A 15,124-nucleotide genomic window follows, 5' to 3' on the forward strand; every position below is an offset into this window, starting at 1 on the left:
TCTAAATAAAAGCATTTTACATGGTAATTAAGAACAAATTTACTATAATAAGAAAAAAATAGCATACAAAGTTGATATTGCAAAACTAGATAACACATGTTACGTATAGGATAATCTGATCCAGAATTTTGAAACAATGTCTCCCTGTTAATATAACAAGTTGATCATTCATGTATGAAAATCATTGTTCACTTGGTATTTCAGAATTAGTTTTATTTGTTATCGAATTGGTTTTAATTTGTATGATACTTAATTTAGAATAAGTGAGATGTTAATGGCTATGATCTATTAAGCAATGGAAACCGATCTCAAACTAGTAGGCAAAAAAGTCATTGGGTTATAAAATCAAATTAAGTGTGGAAAAGAAAATAACAAAAGGAGGAAAGAAGCAGCTGGGCATTTCCCTATCATGAAAACTAGAATTAGGGGCTTGAATATTATATTTTCTCTCTCTCTTCTCTGTCTCTCTCTCTCTCTCTCTCTCTCTCATTTTCTCTTTCACCCTGACTAAACCTCCTCAACCTGAATAAATTGTGTGGGTGATAATATCTCCTGAATTCAGATACAAAATCTTCAATTTCAGAAAGCAACTGATAGTCTTTTCTAATTGGAGTTTTAAAAATCCTGGGAATGGACTCTGATTTACCTGGTTTAAGCCAGAAACCCAATGTTGGACCAAGCATCTCTGAATTCAGTAATGGGAATAACAAGGTATAAAGGTCAAATATAAGGATCTAGCTTGGCTTTGTGCCCTACTATCTGTGATATTTTCAAATACCAACCTCTATCACTTGGTCTTCATTAATACCTGACCCACAAGGTATTGTTGTTAATTTTATTTTACACTTTTATCAATACAAAGTAATAGTCGTGTACATTGCAGTGACTTATTTTATTTTGAAGATGGTAAATCTGAGGTGGGATGAATTTAAGTAACATGACAAAAGTCATGCAGGTAATAGGTATTAGAACCAGGTTTCAGACACACAGACTTAAACACCATTTTTAATATAAGACAATGCATGTAGAAGAGTTATCACAGTGCTAGCACAAAACTCAACATATTAGCATTATCATCATGATCATCACAAGCGTCATCATTATCATTGTCATCATCAAGCATGGTTGCTCCTATTATAGGCATAGAGATATGGGTCCAACTCAGCAGAAAGAAGAATGGTAATTGGCAGGTGTTATTATAGATTCTTGCTATGGTCCAGAGCTACAGGTTCTGTCCAACACATCTATGTACCTTGATTTCCATGCCTATTATTTTAAAAATTGGTCACTCTTAGCTCTTAATGTAAACACATGGTTACAAATATATGCTGCTTTTAATACATACATAGGGTTAAGCTCCAGAATTACAGTAATACAAAATTACACCATTTTTCAATGCTGGAATCTCAGGTCATGGTTATTATCATCAGGACTTTATGTGGCTATTTGTAATCCTGTAAACTATGGAATAATTGGTAAATTTGACCACAGCCAATAGAAAACCCTGAATTAGATATCAAAAATTTACAACGTTAAATAATGCTTAGAAAAATGTGCAATGTTAAGAGTAACACCTAGTGGTCGCCAGCCCAGAACATGCCCCATGTTTTGTGGCTGAGTGACGCTGTAGGGGAAAATGAACAGCCAGAGAATCTCAAGGATAGCTGTCATCTTACTTTGATAAAATACACAAACTTCTTAGTTGACCACACTGGTTACCCTGTTTTCTTCCCACTGGTAGAATTTGTTTTGATCATTGACCTTGCTTATAACCCTTGCCAGAGAAAGCAAAGGGTACTCTTTATTTCCTGGGGTCAGTTCTAACTATGATGCCCATTTTGTGTGGAACGTAGGCCCTTGAGTGGAACAATCTAGTTTTATTAGATGGGGCAATAGATTTAAGCAGGAGCTAGGATCCCGTAGGAGTTTATAAACTACAGCAAGAAATTCTCATTCACTTTCAGTGTGATTGAAAGCAGTTGGAAGATTTTAATACGATATGTTTAGAAAAGATCAATCTGGTGCAGACTAGAAAATAGTTAGAGGGCAGGAAAGGGATTTGGTTAAGAGAGAGATCAGTTAGGGTCTATTACTTACGCTAGTCCAGTAAGAGATGATGAAGTCATATAGAGAAGTGGTTTGAAGTAGACACTGAAATGTGGCTCAGATTCCCTTTGATCCTTTAATGTGACCACACACCCACACTACATACACTACAATTTTTCTATGCTTTTGCTTCTAATGGTCTGCCCCTGCAACTGTCTTTGAACAACTTCCCTTGGCTACTGGAACCACTTTGCCCACATGCACAGGACGCCTAATGTGCCTGCAAGTTTACAAACATCTGTAATATCCCATTGCCAGTATGTAACAGGAGCCAAAGTATGAAACTCAATATATTATTTACATTCTAGAGCTTTCCTACAGAATTGTAATGATAATGTAATTCTGGGGCTTAACCATATGTATGTATTAAGAGCAGCATATATTTGTAACCATATGTTTGCATTAATGATACCTTTTTTTTGGCTTCTTTTCCATCCCTGTCCTGTTACTCCACTTAATCCTGCAATTCCTTAACTGGAACAAAATTTTTAACCAATCAATTGCACAAAAATCCTTGTCTCAGGGTTTGTTTCTGGGAAATCACACCTAATATTGGATCTAATTCACATATGTAGATATTCACAAGAATAGATAATATCATCTTATATATTGGTTATGGAGCGTGAAGAAAAAATAAAAATAGGGTATAACCTCTAGAGTGTTTATGAACTAGGTGGATGACTGAGTGATTTCTTGAGTGTCGTTTGTATCAGGAGAAAAGCGGATCTACTGGAAAAATAAAGAATCCTTTCTTTTCTTATTCTTGGTCAAAATAAAGAAGTAATTTTTATACTTCTATCACTAACACCACTTGGGCATAATTAAAAATAGGGAGAAAAGTGGTTCTAATGATTTTATACTATAACTTGAATACATATGCACACATATATATTACATATAGATATGGATACACATACGGATGAATATATAAATGCATATGTACAAATGTATATATGTATCATCAGGCATTGGATTCTCATAAGCAGCGCACAACCTAGATCCCTCGCATGCCCAGCTCACAATAGGATTTGCATTCCAATGGGAATTGAATGCTGCTGCTGATCTCACAAGAGGCAGAGCTCAGGTGGTAATGCTCTGCTGCCTGCTGCTCACCTCCTGCTGTGCAGCCTGGTCCCTAACAGGCCATGGACCAGTACTGGTTTGCCGACCGGGAGTTGGGGGGCCCTGCTCAAGGTGATATTAGGAATGGGGCCACTGGGAGTTGATTATGTCATAGAGGTAGAACTCTTATGAATGAGATGGTGCCCTTGTAACAGAGGAATGAGAGGGTTCTCTTGCCTTTTGACCATGTGAAGACATAGCAGAACAATGGCCATCTATGAACCAGGAAACTGGCCCTCACCAGACACCAAATCTGCCATGCCTTGCTTGATGTTAGACTTCCCAGGTTTCAGTACAGTGAGAAATTAATTTCTGCTGTTTATAAGCCACCTAGTAAAATAATTGGTTATGGCAGCACAAACTAAGATTAGTACCAGAAGTGGGTTGCTACTATAACAAATATCTAAAAATGTAGAAGTGGCTTTGGAATTGGGTAATAATAGGTAACGGCTGAGAGAGTTTTAAGGTGCATGCTAGGAAAAGGTCTGCATTGCTGTGAATAGATCATTGAGGATGATTCTGGTGAGGTCATAGAAAGAAAAGAGAACAATAGAGAAATGCTTAATCTTCTTGAAGAATATCTAAATAATGGCTGGGCGTGGTGGCTCAGGCCTGTAATCCTAGCACATTAGAAGGCTGAGGCGGGCGGATCACCTGAGGTCAGGAGTTCGAGACCAGCCTGACCAACATGGAGAAACCCTGTCTCTACTAAAAATACAAAATTAGTCTGGTGTAGTGGCACATGCCTGTAATCCCAGCTACTTGGGAGGCTGAGGCAGGAGAATTGCTTGAATTGCACTCTAACCTGGGCAACAAGGGTGAAACTCCGTCTCCAGAAAAAAAAAAAAAAAAAAAAGAATATCTAAATAACATGGAACAGAATGTTGATAAAAATATGGACAGTAAATGCCATTCCAGTGAACTTCCAGATGGAACTGGGGAACACGTTATTGGAAATTTGAGAAAAGGGTATCCTTGTTATAAAGTAGAAAAGAACTTGGCTAAATTGTGTTTATGTTCTAGTGTTTTACAGAATTTAAAATTTGGGAGCAGTGAAATAGAATACATAGCTAAAGAAATTTCTAAGAAAATTGTTGAAGGAGCATATTGGCTTTTTTGAATGCTTATAGTAAAATGTGAGACACAAAAATTACTTAAAATGGAATTGTTTAGCAAGAATAAAGCAAAGTTTAAAGATCTGAAAATTTTTCGGGCTATTCATATTGCAAAAATGAGAAAGTGTTTGAGAGTGAATACTGAAGGTGTGGCTAAATGTCTTTTGATAAAGAGGTTAGCAGGGGTGTGAACCATAGACTTAATGTGACACCCCAGGAGGAAAGTTGCCAGTTTGAAGTGAAGAAGGATATGGGAAGGAATGAAAGAAGGCTGGTGGATTTCTTGGATTTTATAGGCCAGCTCCATACAGCTATTCAGCTGCAAAAAAAAAAAAAAAAGAACTATTATTCAAGACAAGAGAAGAATGACTCCAAAGATAATTCAGGTATATATTCTTGGTTTCAAAGGAGGGACTATTGCCTCACTTTCAACATGCCAGATGGTTTCTTCATAGGGCTTCAGGATGGGAGTGGTCACCCAGAACCATGGGAACAGGACTGCCACCACAGGAGGTTCAGAAAGTGAGACCACTGCCCCAGTGGACTTGGACTGCAGAGCACTAAGCCAAAGAGAATTATTCTCAAGGCTTAGGATCTCATGGAGTTTGCCTTGTTGGGTTTTAAACTTGCTTTGGACCTGTCATGCTTTCCTTCTTTCCTATTCTTCCCTTTTAGAATAAGTACGTTTATCTTATCATTGCCTATCCCATTATTGTATTTTGAGAGCACATTACTTGCTTGCTATCACTGGTTCATATGTAGAGAAAAAATTTACTCAGGATAAATAATACCTTATGTCTCACCCATATCTTATTTACATGATATTAGATGAGATTTTGGACTTTATATAGAGTTGATGCTGGAATAAGTATAGACTTTGGGGGCTATTGGGATGAAATGAATGTGTTTTATATGTGAAAAGGACATAAATTTGGGAGAACTAGGGTAGACTATTATGGACTGAATATTTGTGGCCCACCAAAATTCATATGCTAAAATCTTAACCTCCAGACTGATGGTATTAGGAGGTGGGGCCTTTAGGAGATGCTAGGGTTAGATTAGATCATGAGAGTGGAGTCTCTAATGATGACATTTGTCCCCTTAGAAGGACATGAAGGTACCTGAGCTTTTTTATCCTGTTTTTTTGTTTTGTTTTGTTTTTGTTTTTGTTTTTGTTTTTGTTTTGCTCTTGGCTATGTGAAGATACAATGAGAAAATGGTTGTCTGTAAACCAGAAAGAGTGCTCTCATCAGACAGCAGACTTGCTGGTGCCTTCATCTTGGATTTCCCAGTTTCCAGAATTGTCAGAAATAAAAATTTGTTGTTTAAGCCACATAGTCTATGGTATCTTGATATAGCAGCACAGACTGACTAGAACGAAGTGATATGGCTCCGTAAGTGCCAACTTGGAGACCTCCTATGTGCTTTAAGCATTGCCCAATTCACGGACTTCTTGCCTTTGCTCATGCTCTGACCTGCATCTATCTTACCTCGCTCATCCATAGCCGTCTCCTCATTCTTTCAATTTTTGTATTATATTCTGTTTTGGGGGAAGTCTCTGAACAACCTTTTGAAAAATAGCTTATCCCGTTTTAGTCTCTATTGCTTTCTGTTATACCATCCATTCATTTCCTTCACATGATTTACCACAACTTTTATTATCTCTTTCATTTAATGGATTATATGCTTATTGACTTTTTCCACTAGTTTAAATGTAACACATATAGTGGTTAAATAGTTTGCAAATTATTGTGTCCTGCATAGAAGTTATTGACATGGAGTCAGCACTTAATACATATTTGCAAAAATTAATTGGTTAATTCATTAATGCCTAATATAAATAATTACTAATTTAAGTCTAGGATCACGTATGACATTGACTTAACATTCCAGTGCATAAACAAACTGATAGAGAAATAGAAAGAGTTGAACTGGGAGAAAATAGGCCTTTTGAAAACATTCAGGGTTTTTTCCCCCTAACAAATGGGATAAAATCTGCAGTGATGTAGAGTAATTCTCATAAAAATTTGCATAACATGAGATTCTGTATAAACTTCACAACACGACTGGTATCAATTACAGAATGTTTGTTTCAACTGTATAGTCCTTTGATGGTATATCTTCTTTATTTTTCTCATAATTCTTTGTAAGTTTATTTCTCATTTAGGGAACATCAGTACAACTCTCTTGGGGCCAATTTAACACCTGTACATTCCTCTGCTTTTGGACAAAAGTGCACACCCAAAAGGATTTTCTGTTGCATTTTTATTTTAAAGATAGCAAGCTTTTTATCCTGCTGGATTTATTAAAAATTCTTCATATTATTTATTCAACAGGGAAAAACTGATTACTAAGTTTTCTATGCCTAATTATTTGTCAGCATTAAATGCTTTGCATTTTAATAACTTTTTTTATAAATAAATACTATCAGATGTAGTATAAAGTACAATGTTTTAAATGCAGTTCAACTTTGATTTTGTAATCAGAGAACTCACTTGAATCTCGTTAACTTTAAAAACTGAAAATTGTTTCATTTTTATTCCTTTGCTCTCTTAATTATATTCCAATTATATTTGAGAAAAATGTCTGCTATTAAATATTTGTATGTCAAAAAAGGTGAATTACTGTAATTAAATAGGATTTTCAGCATATAAAATGCACATCTAAAATTAAATTAAATTATGTGCTTTCTCCTCTCCATACTTATACAAATACACTTGTAGAAGTTTTAACTCAGATAAGGTATTTTAATTATTCTAATCTTTTTCTCCAGACAAAGTTTCTCAGATGAAATGTACAAATAACACAAGTGTTTGTGATTAATTTTAATATTATTATACTATTTTGATCAATAATGAACTACAATATACATTAATCTATTGATCTTCAAAATACAAAAACCAAAACTATGTGATATGGTCATATAATTTAAATATTTTTTCAAATGATATTTCTGACGTTTGGATAGATGAAACAAATTATTTCTCAACACCCAATAATTTTGTGGTTTTGGAAAATGTCATACAAATATTGTTTGATTCCTAGATTCCTGTGATTTTTCCAATATTCTGTTTTGTCTCTCATACCAGTTGGGGAGAAAAGTCTTGACAGCTTAGGTAAGCAAATAACACATGTGTAAAGAACACATTCTATAAATATAAGTAACACCAAAATGATGTATCTTCTAAAATCAAATAACTTTTGAGGGATATATGCTTAAATTTATTTTTTCTTATTAATTAATAGTGGTTACATTTATTACATAACCATATATGTATACATGTATAAATATATACACTTTAATCATTAGCTTGTTAAGCTTTATATCTCTATACCTCTATATCTATATAGATTTACATATAGATATAGATATAGATATAGATATAGATATAGATATAGATATGCTTTTTAAAACCATTTACTGATTTTTTAAGAACTCTGTGCCCAAGTACTGGCATGTAATGTGGTATACTACCTTTATCTAAATTAATGGTGTAAAATTAGTTTAAGAAAAACAGAATTAGATAGCAGAAATATGAGCTGCCATCTTCGTATAAGCAATCTTCAATGGCTATCACCATCAAATGTCCAGCTTAAAAAATTTAGTTTCACTGTCGCAATGACAAAAAACCAAACACTGCATGTTCTCACTCATAGGTGGGAATTGAACAGTGAGAACACATGGACACAGGACGGGGAACATCACACTCCGGGGACTGTTGTGGGGTTGGGGGAGGGGGGAGGGACAGCATTAGGAGATATACCTAATGCTAAATGACGAGTTAATGGGTGCAGCAAACCAACATGGCACATGGATACATATGTAACAAACCTGCCCATTGTGCACATGTACCCTAAAACCTAAAGTATAATAATAAAAAAAAAAATTTAGTTTCATGCCTTCCCTAAGGCAAAAAATCTAGTATCAGAAAAGCTCTTGAATGAGCTTTTGCTAATAGTCTATCAAAATAAAAATAATAACATCATATATTATAAAATTTAATGATATGTGTAGAATATATGAAATGATAGAATAAAAAGATTTAAAAACAACCCATTGCCAGAATATGAAAAAATTAACTGTTATCTATAATGATGGTGGAGCTAGTTTAATAAATAAACAAGGATCGATTATTTTCTGAGATGCATATATGTGTGTGTATAAACATGTATATGTGTGTGTGTTTGTATATATATATATATATACATATATATGTATATATATATATATACACATATGTCCACTTTCAATTTAAAGGACAGACATAAGCAATTTTTCTGACAAGATTGGATTGACCCCTTGAATGGAAATCCAGGGAATCAAAAAAATTGTATATGGTCTTCCATTGCAAAGATGTTTGTCTTGGAGATAGCCAAGATACTATTATATCTATTGAATTAATGCAGCCTTAGAACAAAACAACACAAAGAAAAAAAACAGAAAATGGAGAGTGATACAATATTGGATATATTTTAACTTGAACATAAACCTTATGAGCAAATCATTTTAATCAGTGTCAGAGATGGAAACGCAACAGTTAGGAGAAAGCTGTCTATGGTCCTGACATGCTGACATGTTTAACATTGTTGGCTAACAAGGTATTAGTGGTGGAGCAAGTAGAATTTGTTATTATCACAAACAAATGGTTAATTTTTTTTTTTTTTTTTTTTTTTGAGACAGAATCCACTCTGACGCCAGGCTGGAGTACAGGGGTGTGATCTCGGCTCACCACAACCTCTGCCTCCTGGGTTCAAGCGATCCTCCTGCCTCAGACCCCCAGGTAGCTGGGACTACAGGCACATGCTATCATGCCCAGCTAATTTTTGTGTTTTTAGTAGAGACAGTGTTTCACCATGTTAGCCAGGATAGTCTCGATCTCTTGACCTCATGATCCTCCCTCCTCGGCCTCCCAAAGTGCTGGGATTACAGGAGTGAGCCACCGTGCCCAATCGGTTAATGTTTTTAAACACTAGAAACTAGAGAAAAGGTTTTAAAGTTGGTATGCCAAAATATATAATATGGAGCATGAACTTGGACTATAATAAAGCCAAGGGCATTCCACACCCAGCATATAAGCATAAGTCCATGTGTTAATACTTGCCTTTGAGCAGTAAGAAACAACCAATGCCCAACAGGGCTTCTATACACAACAGATTAGGATCTGTGAACCTATAGAAAATCAGAGGAAAAGAAAGCTTCACAAGGGAAGGAGTAATTAAGCTCGTGTAAAAGACAGAAGTATTCAATTTCACCACATCCTACCATCTGAGTGGCCTTCTCTTAAGATTACACAAGATTTTATGATGAATGAGTCAATATCATTAATATATCAAAAAGTTATTAAAAACGGGAACTAAATAAGATACGTATCTATGTCTTTTAAAAATACACGAGGCCGGGCGCAGTGGCTCACGCCTGTAATCCCAACACTTTGAGAGGCCGAGGTGGGCAGATCAAGAGGCCAGGAGATCAAGACCATCCTGGCTAACATGGTGAAATCCTCTCTCTCCTAAAAATACAAAACTTAGCTGGGTGCGCACCTGTGGTCCCAGCTACTCGGGAGGCTGAGGCAGAGGAATCGCTTGAACCCAGGAGGCAGAGGTTGCAGTGAGCCGAGATCATGCCACTGCCCTCCAGCCTGGTGACAGAGTGAGACTCCATCAAAAAAAAAAGGAAAAATAAATACACATGAGCTACAATATTCATTCTCCAAAGCTGATACAAATCATGCCATATGCAATGACTTCTCTTCATATGAGGATAGCAGTGAGTTAAACAGAGACTCTTATTCAATAGAGATGGTGACAGAAGAAAAACAAATAATAAATTTAATGGCAAATGTTACCAAGTGTTATGAATAAAAACAAAGCAAAATAATTTCCAAATTTACTATGTAGTTACAGTAATCATGATAGCATGGTATTGCTGAAAGAACAGACGATAGGGTCATTGAATAGAATAGAGTCCAGAATTAGACCCACACAAATATTGTCAACTCTCATTTTACAAGGGACAAAGGCAATTCAATGCAGAAAGAGTAATCTTCTCAACAAATGGTGCTGAAAAAACTGGGCATCCGTATGCAAAAAAATTGAAAATAAATATATGCAGAGAACTTTTACTTTTCACTTGAAATAACACAACATGGATCCTAGATATAAATGGAAAATTACAAATTTTATTTTTTTCTAACTGTATAGGAGGCTTTTTCAGAGGACAAAAGGACTTTGCCTTCCCAGAAAACAAATCCTATCCTTTGCTTTATGATGCAGATAAAAATATTACAAAATTTCTTGAAGAAAATGCTGAAGAATATCTTAATGACCTTGGGTTTGGCGATGAGTTTTAGAAAAAACTCCAGATGCCAAAAGTATCTTGGGTCTGACAATGAATTTTAGATACAACACCAAAAGTATGATTCATAAAAAAAGATAACATGGATTCTGTTAAAATCGAAAACTTATTTTTTTGTAAAACAGTGTTAAGAGAATGGAAAGATAAGGCAGACTGGAAGAAAATATTTGTAACATGTATTTGATAAGGACTTTTATCTAAAATATACAAAGAACACTGAAAACTCTACAATAAGAATACAAAAATATCATCAAAAGTTCTGCAAAGATACCTTCTCAAAGAAGATATACATATGAGAAATAAGCATAAAAATGGCCAAAATTATTCGCTGTTAGTGAATTGCAAATTAAAACAAGATGCTATGACATACCTATTATATTTGAAAGGTGAAAATCCAAAAATTGAGAATTTCAACTGCTGTCATGGATATGGAGCAGCAGTAACTCTTTCGCTGCTGATGAGAAGGCAAAATGATACTGCCACTTCGGAAAACTATTTGAAGATACTACACACCCACACACTCAACAAAACAAAGATACTATATTGATGGGGGTGTTTTAAAGGGGCATAGGATGAAACAATCACAGTGACCAAAGTTGGAGCAACTTAAGCCACAGTTAAGCTTTCTAGTAAACCATGAAACATGGGAATCACACTTACATATATAGTTGATTGAAAAATAATGCCCACAGGAATACCTACGTATTAATGTTTATAGAACTTTTATTCTTAATCTCCAAAAATTGGTGGAAAAAATCTAGATTTTTTAATAGATGAATAGATAAACAGATTGTGATAGATTCCTATAATTGAACATTACTCAGTAATTAAACGAAATGAGCTACCAAGTCACACAAAGACAAAAGGAAGTTTAAATTCAAAATGCTAAGTGACAGCATCTTGTCTGAAAAGGCTACACACTGAATGATTTAAATTATATGACATTATGCAATAGGTAAAACTTTGCATATAGTAAAAGATGAGTGGTTTCCAGTGGTTTGAAAAGACAAGAAAGATGAACAGGTGAAGCAAAGGAGACATTTTGGGCAGTGACACTATTTTGTATAATACTGCAATAGTAGATATGTGACATTATGCATTTACCAAAACCCACAGAACTTTATATAAAGGCTTATTATGAATGAACCTTAATGTATACAAATTAAAAGAAAAAATAATTTAGTAGGTAGGAGCTGGAAAGATGGCTTCAGGAAAGAATTCAGGCTGTAACAAGATAATCTAACTCTATTATAAATGTATGAAACAACCTCAGTGAAGAGAGTGGGAGCAAAACCTTTTGGCCTAAGTAACTTTCCAAAGTTGAGTGGAGTTTCTAAGACTAAATGGAAAAGAAATTGCACAGAGGCACTGGACTCTAGTTAATAAAGTTGTTTTCCACAAGGGTATGCATTGACAATTCTCTTGCTGCTATATTTATATACTGGAACTGAACAATTAAGTAAGTAGTTGGCAGATGTTGGGATTCAGGTTTGTTATTTTTGGTATGGGAATTTACAGATAACCAAGAGGAGGTTACCATGATCCATGTGGTAATAAATAAGAGCTGAAGATATCAATGTAACATCATTTATTTTAATACAGATGTAGATGGCTACATTTTGAAATATTTATAGATAGTATATTTACACAAGTTAGTATATACACATATATATTCTTTACTCTGTCAGCTGAGATGGCCTAAAAGCAATGTCATCCAGTACTAATGAACTCATCTATAACCTAGCTCTTAGTGTATAATACCATTTTCCATCAAAATAAATCAGGATCCTTCAAAAAATGGCTAAGGTTAGAGAAGGAAATACATGATGAACTTCGAGCATCTCATAGTGTCAGAAATTAAAGCAGTGCTTAACATACACACACACACACACACACACACACTCTCTCTCTCTCTCTCTCTCTCTCAACAAAATGCCACTACGTTGATGGAGGTTTTCTAAAGGGAAGGGTTGGAACAATTCACAGTGACCAAAGTTGGAAAAACTTGAGAAACAGAATAAATAAACAAGCATTCCTACAGAGTGGGAGAAAATTTTTGCAATCTACTCATCTGACAAAGGGCTAATGTTCAGAATCTACAAAGAACTCAAACAAACTTACAAGAAAAAAACAAACAGCCCCATCAAAATGTGGGCAAGGATATGAACAGATACTTCTCAAAAGAAGACATTTATGCAGCCAATAGACACAGGAAAAAATGCTCATCATCACTGGCCATCAGAGAAATGCAAATCAAAACCACAATGAGATACCATCTCACACCAGTTAGAATGGCCATCATTAAATGTCAGGAAACAACAGGTGCTGGAGAGGATGTGGAGAAATAGGAACATTTTTACACTGTTGATGGGGCTGTAAACTAGTTCAACCATTGTGGAAGACAGTGTGGCAATTCCTTAGGGATCTAGAACTAGAAATACCATTTGACCCAGCCATCCCATTACTGGGTATATACCTAAAGGATTATAAATCATGCTGCTATAAAGACACATGCACACGTATGTTTATTGCGGCACTAATCACAGTAGCAAAGACAACCAACCCAAATGTCCATCAACGATAGACTGGATTAAGAAAATGTGGCACATATACACCATGGAATACTATGCAGCCATAAAAAAGGATGAGTTCATGTCCTTTGTAGGGACATGGTTGAAGCTGGAAATCATCATTCTCAGCAAACTATCGCAAGGACAAAAAACCAAACACCGCATGTTCTCACTCATAGGTGGGAATTGAACAATGAGAACACTTGGACACAGGAAGGTGAACATCACATACTAGGGCCTGTCGTGGGGTGGGGGGAGGGGGGAGGGATAGCATTAGGAGATACACCTAATGTAAATGATGAGTTAATGGGTGCAGCACACCAACATGGCACATGTATACATATATAACAAACCTGCAGGTTGTGCACATGTACCCTAGAACTTAAAGTATAATAAAAAAAAGATAAAAATAAAAAATAAATAAGTAAAATAAAAAGGCAAAAAAATAGAAGCATTGTGTTATAACCCAATAGGTGAAATAAATTCAGGTTGAATATTCTTTAAATAAAATGCTTCAGACCAGAAATGTTTCGGTTTTGGATCTTTTCGGATTTTGAAATATTTACATTATTCTTATGGGTTGAGCATTTCAAAGCTGAAAAACCCAAATTCAACATGTGCCAATGGGAATTTCATTTGAGCATCAGGTTGGCACTCAAACAGTTTTGAATTTTGGAGCATTTCAGATTTCAGAGTTTTGAATTTTGGAAGTTCTACCTGTATCTGTAAGTTTATACTGATATAAATAAACAATTGAACCAATAGATAATTGGAAAAGGAGATAATTTCTCTTAAAAATGAATTCTAAATAATGTATGTGAATACTCTGCCCTCAAGGAGGAAGAGTGTAAATCCTCACTTCCTAAGGGTAGGATGCACAGAGTAATTTCCTTCCAAAAAGGACAGTGTAGAAATTGCAAGAAACAAATAACTTTCCAGTGGAGAAATCTGACAAGCTACCTCAAGTCCAATATCACAATATTAAAACAAGGATAGTAAGTACCCTCCTTGCGATACATTGAAAATGGCAGATGATCTCCATGGTCCTTCACCCCAGACCCATGAGCTCAGTGAAAACAAAACAAAACAAAACAAAACAAAACAAAACAAAACAAAACAAAACAAAAAACGAGGGAATTCCAACAAAGTGGCATTCTACACAATACCTGATGGGTACTTCTTAACACTGCCAAAGTCAGAAATCTGAAAACAGTCAGAAATCTGAGAAAATGGCTTTGTCAAGAGAAGCATAAGAAGACATCACTACTAAATGAAATGTGGCATCCTGGATGGAATCTTAGAAGAAAAAATATAGGAGGTATAAATTAAGGAAATCTGAATAAACTATAAAGTTTAAATATAAAATATATCAATGTTTCTTCATTAATTATGAAATATGTACTATACCAATGTAACATGTTAATAATAGGCAAAACTGGTTGAAAGATATATTGAAATATTATGTACTAGCTTCTCAGTTTTTATGTAAATCTAAAATTGTTCTAAAAATTTAAGAATAAGAAGAATAAAGCAAGTTGAGTGTTGGGAGGATAAATTGGGGAGGTAGTTACTTTTGATATTGTGGTCAAAGAAGTCCTCTCTGAAAAAAAATAAAGAGGGCCCTCTCTCTTATGGTGACATTTGAGCAGAAAGCTGAAGGGAGATCGGGCATGAGACATGATGATATCAATAGGAACAGCATTCCAGAGAAAAGGCCCAGCAAAATGTATGTGTGAGAGAAGGTGGGTGGAGAAAGGATGTTTAGGACAGAAACTTACAAGTCACAGAAGGAACAAAAGTGCCCCTACAGTTGAGTGAATAAGGAGAGCCTTATAGACAATAAAATTGAAGCGGCA

At 35.1% G+C, this 15,124-nt stretch overlaps 1 protein-coding gene across 1 annotated transcript in view; it reads right to left on the reverse strand.

Moving 5' to 3' along the window:
• Window positions 1-15,124, reverse strand: part of CDH9 (cadherin 9) — a 167,336-nt gene that overhangs the window by 117,435 nt on the left and 34,777 nt on the right. The gene's annotated exons all lie outside the window — the stretch shown is intronic.

This window comes from Hylobates moloch, unplaced genomic scaffold, assembly GCF_009828535.3.
Source record: "Hylobates moloch isolate HMO894 unplaced genomic scaffold, HMol_V3 SCAFFOLD_17, whole genome shotgun sequence".
Classification (NCBI taxonomy): Eukaryota; Metazoa; Chordata; class Mammalia; order Primates; family Hylobatidae; genus Hylobates; species Hylobates moloch.